At 50.4% G+C, this 5,992-nt stretch overlaps 1 non-coding gene across 1 annotated transcript; it reads left to right on the forward strand.

Moving 5' to 3' along the window:
• The first annotated feature begins 764 nt into the window (after positions 1-764).
• On the forward strand, positions 765-837 carry TRNAS-GGA (transfer RNA serine (anticodon GGA)). Its single transcript has one exon. It is a non-coding gene; the product is annotated as a tRNA-Ser (tRNA).
• The last annotated feature ends 5,155 nt before the right edge of the window (positions 838-5,992 follow it).

The following is a 5,992-nucleotide window of genomic DNA, read 5'->3' on the forward strand; positions in this document are numbered from 1 at the left end:
AGGATTCCCTGGCCCCTTGCCTCGTCCTGCCTGGCTGATGTCAGCATCTCTCTGTGAGGTCACCACCTCCCCACCACCTTGAACCAATACTCTGAGGTCCTGCAAAAGGCCTTTATGATGTCACTGCCACACCCCTCCCTTGCTGTGCCAATGTCCTGCTTCTGGCCAGGCCCTTTGGAGGTCTGAGCTACTCCCCACTCAAGGCAAGAAGTGTCTTCGGTGCTCCCTACCCCTGCTCCATATGTTAAACCATTGAATACCTTATTTTTTATTGCATTTGTAGCTCATGTCATGATTTCAATGCACAATCTGGACGCATGATTTTCTCTATCATACAAGACAATACATTTTCATGCTAGGATGTGTAAATCCGTATTTATTCATGCCATATATAAGAAAATAAAACAAATTCATTTCCTCTAAGCATATGGAAACTTTTTAATTTTCACAGTAACTGAAATGTACAAACACCTAGAAATGGAACTGTCACCAGCACAGGGTTGGCCAGTATTAAATAGTGTTACAGTAGGAGACAGCGTTAGGATGTTAACCCCAGGCCTTTTGTTTAAAGGTCATGTCTCTCGCCTTCCCCCATGAACTGAAGCGCAGCATTCGAGAGATCCAGAGACTAGCTGATGACATTTCCAAGTGCTAAAATAGCAAGCGCTGTCCATCCTGCATTGGCCTGTGGTGATTGGAGAGCTGGTTTGTTGAGAATAAGCTTCAAGGTGAGAAGCAGCAGCCCAAAATGGGCCCCTACAAGTGCTGAAGTGGCTCAGTTGAGAGAGCGTTAGACTGGAAATCGAAAGGTCCCTGGTTTAATCCCAGGCTTCAACAGCCTTTTTGATCCCTCTCTGTGCAGCTGTGGGTTGTTTCCTGGCAACACAGCAGTCCATTTACCTAATGCAAGTTTTTTCTTTCAGGCTTTGCTGCGGGAAAAGGCAGCATTGGCTTCTGTAGCCAGCTGGCCCTCCTGAACTTTTTTTCTTCTCTTGCTCTTTCTCAGCAAGGGGAAGGAAAAGAAGCTTTCCCTCAAGCTGGAGTCACGAGGGGGATGTAAGGACGACTTCCTGAGTGCCAGCTCCAGTCCTCTGCTCTGCCAGCTGACCCATCGAAGAGCTGCCGCCATTTTCTCCAGGTTCTCCCCTCGGTGTGTGCCAGGGTGAGCACCACCAAAGTGCAGGGAATTTGAGGGCAGGGCAGGACAGCGCACTGTGATGGAGTTTCTGTAGTGTGGTGGTTCTCACATTTGCCTAACCTGCAAAAGGGCCTCAGCCCCAAAACCAGGCAGAAACGTAGTGGCTTCCTTTTCCCAGCTCCACTTGCTGTCCAGCAAGGCCTCCTCCTTCTGCCACTGGCCTGTCCCTGGGATAACCCCAACCTCCGCACAATAGAGGGTGGTGATATCAGTGGAGAAAATACCTTGGCGTCAGCCTGGGGAAGCTGGAGGAATTAGGCCAGTCGAACCCATGGAAGTGCAGTTGGCTGCTGGGAGGTAGAATCTTGTTTCTGCCTCTTGGCATTCCAGGGGTGGCTACTTGCAGCCCAGGAAAAGATGTGGGGTTCTGGGTGGAAGGAAAACAAGTTAAGGGTTAATGTCTCTTTTACCTGTAAAGGGTTAACAAACAGGGAGCCAAACACCTGACCAGAGGACCAATCAGAAGACAAGATACTTTCAAATCTTGTGTGGAAGGAAGCCTTTGTTTGTGGGTTTTGGGTTTAGCTTTGTTGTCTCTGGGTCCTGGACGGGGCTAGAGGTGCAACCAGGTTTCTTCCAATCTCCCTGCTACAGTCTCTTATCTATTCAGAATTGTAAGTAAGAAAAGGCGGCCATAGTCTTTTAATTTGTTTTTTTTTCTATTTGCATATGTGTACTTGCTGGAATAGCTTAAATTGTGTTTCTGCTGGAGAAAGTTTCTTTCTATTGTTTATAAGTTGAAAGACCCTGTAACTTTTTACCATCTAAAGTGCAGAGATAAACCTTTTACTTTTTTCTTTCTTTTTTATTAAAAGTTTTTCTTTTAAGACCTGTTTGATTTTTTTTCCCAGTTGAGGCTCTAGGGAATTGAGTCTGTATATTCCAGGGAATTGGTGTGGAGAAGGGAAGAATAAATTTCCTCTTTGTGTTAGATTCACGGAGCTTGAATCTGTATTGCCTCTGGGAGAAGGGGAGAGAGAAACTTGATCTCTCTGTGTTGTGTTTCAAGGAATTGAATCATGGTATCTCCTAGTGTACTCAGGCAGGAAAGATCTGGGAGGAGGTAAAGAGATGGGAGGGAATGGTTTATTTCCCTTTGTTGTGAGACTCAAGGAATCTGGGTCTTGGAGTCCCCTGGGAAGGTTTTGGGGGGACCAGAGGGTATCAGGCCCTAGAAATTCCTGATTGGTGGCAGCGCTACAGAATCTAAGCTGGTAATTACGCTTAGAGGACTTTATGCTAGTACCCATATCCTGGACGCTAAGGTCCAGATTTGGGAATTATACTATGACACGAGTAGGCTGCTTTCTGGCAAGATGGTTTTCTGTTTTAGGCTTGGGAGAAGCCTGCGAGAAGAGTTGTTCCAGTGAGAACCGCTGCTCCTTTCTTGCTGACCTGGGGGTGCCAGCGACAGCTTGTGAGGGGGCAGGTGCTGGCTTGAGTGAATGGGATATAGGAAACCCTAGCCTGCCCCTCCAGGCCAAGTCCACTGCTTGTCTCCTGCTTTGTGACATCCAGATTTAAATCTTCCCAGCATGTGCTGTGGCTCGTGTATTAAGCCTTCCTGGTGGGCCTGGTCTTTGCCAAAGTAGCTCAGCTGGGAGTGCATTGGATTGAAGATCTAAAGGCTTCTGGTTTGATGCCAAGCTTTAGCACCCCCTTCACCCTGGGTGTGTTGTGCTGAGCTTTCTTCTGGGTGTGCAGCTGTGCCCTGAACTTGTGATTTTTCCTAATTTCAGAGACAACACTTGCAGAGGGCGGGTGTGGGGTCATGTGCCTCAGCTGGGTTAGCTATCGCCTGCTACATTATGTGGTGCTGCCAGGCTCCCTCCCTCCTGCTGAAGACAGCCCAGAGCCCTTTAAATCCCGGCTGTGGTTGAGATTTAAAGGGCTCAGAGCTCCCCGTTGCTGCGGACAGCCCAAAATCATTTGAATCCCGACTGCGGCTCTGGTGGCCGGGCTGGGGCCAGGATTTAAAGGTCTTGGGGCTCCCCTCAGTGGCAGGAGCTCTGGGCCCTTTAAATTCTTGCCCCGGCCCTGCAAAGCTCGGGGTTCCCCCTGGCGGCCAGAGCCCTGGGCCCTTTAATTTGCCCCTGAGCCCCAGGGGGCTCCCAGCCACCTCTGCAGCTGGGAGCCCTTGGTTAATTTAAAGGCTCTGGGTCTCCCAGCCACAGCTGGTTCCGCAGGGCCTTTAACTCTTGAGAGGTCACGCCTCTCTCTGGATGAGGCCACGCCCCCTCAGGACTCCCGCAGTACCGGTAAGTCCTGTAAGTTACTTTCAGCAATGTACCCAGCCAATGCAGTGTGAGGGCTGAGTCTTGTATCTCTGCACCCTGGGTCCAGGGCATGCACTCTCTCTCGCCTCCTCTGCTGTGTAGAATCTGGCCCTGCTGCAAAGTGTCCCCCATGAGCCACCAACTTCCAGGACAGCAGGTTCAGCCCTCAGAGCAGGGGCTTGCAGATGGTGGGGATGTAGCTCAGTGGTAGAGCACATGCTTTGCCTGTATGAGGCCCTGGGTTCAATCTCTAGGTTTGTTTTTTCATACTACAGCTTTGCTCATGACCATTTCGGATGTGACCCAGCATCTCCCTGCCCGAGTTTCAATCCTGTTCAGTGAGTGGCAAGTGACAATTGCATGGAAGGTCTGGGGGGATGGGGAGGGGGTTGCTCTTAAGTCACCTCAGTATGTTTAAGATTCCCACCCGCTGTGCTGCTTGGGACAATGGTAGATGAGAAAGGCGAATCCTCCAGCACTGGAGGGAGAGATCCCATCTGCACAGCCCGAGGGGCAAGGAAACAGAGCGGCCGTCAGTGCTCAGAGAGGAGAGTGGTCAGTAATTTACACCCACCAGGGGACACTGACTCTTTGAGGCGGGAGCAGCTGGCTTGAGATGGTGCTGACGATGGATAGAAAAAAGGCTGGAGTCAGTGACAGATGGGACCACAGAAGGGGAAGGGATTGGCAGCCCCACAGAAGGTCCTGGGTGCTCAGATGCCCCTGTTATTGCACCCTGGCCTGTCCTAGAGATAGAAAAGACCCAGAGGGACTCAGCCTCCCTACTTTATCCCATGGACAAGAACCTGGTTGGGAGTGAGGTGAAGGTTCCCTCTGGGCAAAGGGGAGCTGAAATCCCTCAGTGTCCTGGAATTTAAGCAATGAAAGCTTCAAACCCTGTACGGGTGTGGGCTGAGGTGCATCAGCAGAAGGTTGGGCTGGACAGGGGTGGCAGGTTTATATAATTTTTGGTGGTTCCCAGAATGGGACCAAGTCGTGCCCCACCCCACACCTGTGTAAGGCTCTGGGAGGGAGTTTGGGTGTGGGAGGGAGAGGGGTTGGGCTCTAGGAAAGACTTTGGGTGCACAGTCTGGGCTCAGTCAGAGGGTTGAGGTGCAGGAGTGGGTGTGGTGGGCAGGGTCCTGGAGGGAGTTTGGGTGCGGATATGGGGTTTGTGTTGGAGCAGGTTGTGTAGGGTGCATGAGAGGGTGAGGGGTGCAGCATTTACCTCGGGCATTTTCCGAAAGCAACCTGCACCTCTCTCTGGAAGCCTCTAAGCAGGAGGGCTGGGAGTGTCTCTGTCCATCGCTGCCAGTAGACTCCACCCCACAGCTCCCATTGCCACAGAAGGCAGAGTTGGCACTCGGGGAGACCCACCCACACACACCCCAGGGGTTGCAGTGGCATGCCAGCTGCTTCCAAGGGTGGTGTGCCACACGGAGCGAGGACAAGCAGAAAGCTGCCTTAGCCCCCTTGGGCTGGTGGTGGTGGCGGCGGGGGTCCCTGGGCCATTTTAAATTGACCATACACAGCAGGCAGGACCAGAGGGGACACTCCCAAGGCCAAACATTGCTTTGCACAATGATCAGTCTTGGAAGAGAACAGAAATGAAATGGCAGCAGAACCTAAGGAATGAAAAGCCTCCGGATTCTTGTGTGTGCACTGACTCTGAAGAGAAACTGTAATTTGACTCGCTTTGTGTCTGCGACCGGTAAAATATCAAGGCAAAATCATTCCAGTGATTGTGACACTGGGTTTGAGGAGGCTTTTGTGTTATTAAAATGTAACTAGCATGTTAGGGTCTGTCTTGTTCAAGGATGGGAAGATGTTCTTTTTCAGGGATCTCAGACGAGAACTGGGGCACAACACCTGGTTTGTTTAGGCCACAAAAATGGAGGAACCTCATCTCTCCTGCTGGCAAAGAAACCCAGATACCTAAAAGACAGGGACTCACATCCCTGAATGGGCTTTAATAAAGTTAGGCCCTGACCATTTCTTGTTTCCGCAGACTAGACACTTTAGCAAACTTTAGAATTCCTTGGTGCTAAACACTGTGAAACTCCCCTTTCTCCTTCACACATGGCTTTAACGCCCCTTATCTCACTCAGGCTCATGACTGCCCAGAGTTGGAGAACTGTACCTGTTCCCATTGGAAAGATGGGGAGGAGCCTGAGGTACAGAGAAGGGAAGTGACCTACCCAAGGGCATACACAGAAAGGTGGTGGCAGAGCCAGAAAGAGAAGCCAAAACTCCTGACTCCTGTTCTAAAGGACAAACCGTCCCCCTCCCTTCTAGAGATAGGGATAGAGCCCAGGAATCGAGATGGTGGGGAAATTTCATTGAATCCGTTTTTGTCAGAAAATCCCATTCAGACTAAACCGGTTTGTTTCTCAAAATCATAACAAGTGGGATGAAAGTTCTTTGTAAAAGAAAAGCATCTCCTGTTTGTCACAGTGTGTTAAATTGTCTCATCACATGCAAAGAGGAGACACTTAAAGCTCCAACATTAGATAAGATG

This window comes from Gopherus flavomarginatus, unplaced genomic scaffold (assembly GCF_025201925.1).
Source record: "Gopherus flavomarginatus isolate rGopFla2 unplaced genomic scaffold, rGopFla2.mat.asm mat_scaffold_106_arrow_ctg1, whole genome shotgun sequence".
NCBI lineage: Eukaryota > Metazoa > Chordata > Testudines > Testudinidae > Gopherus > Gopherus flavomarginatus.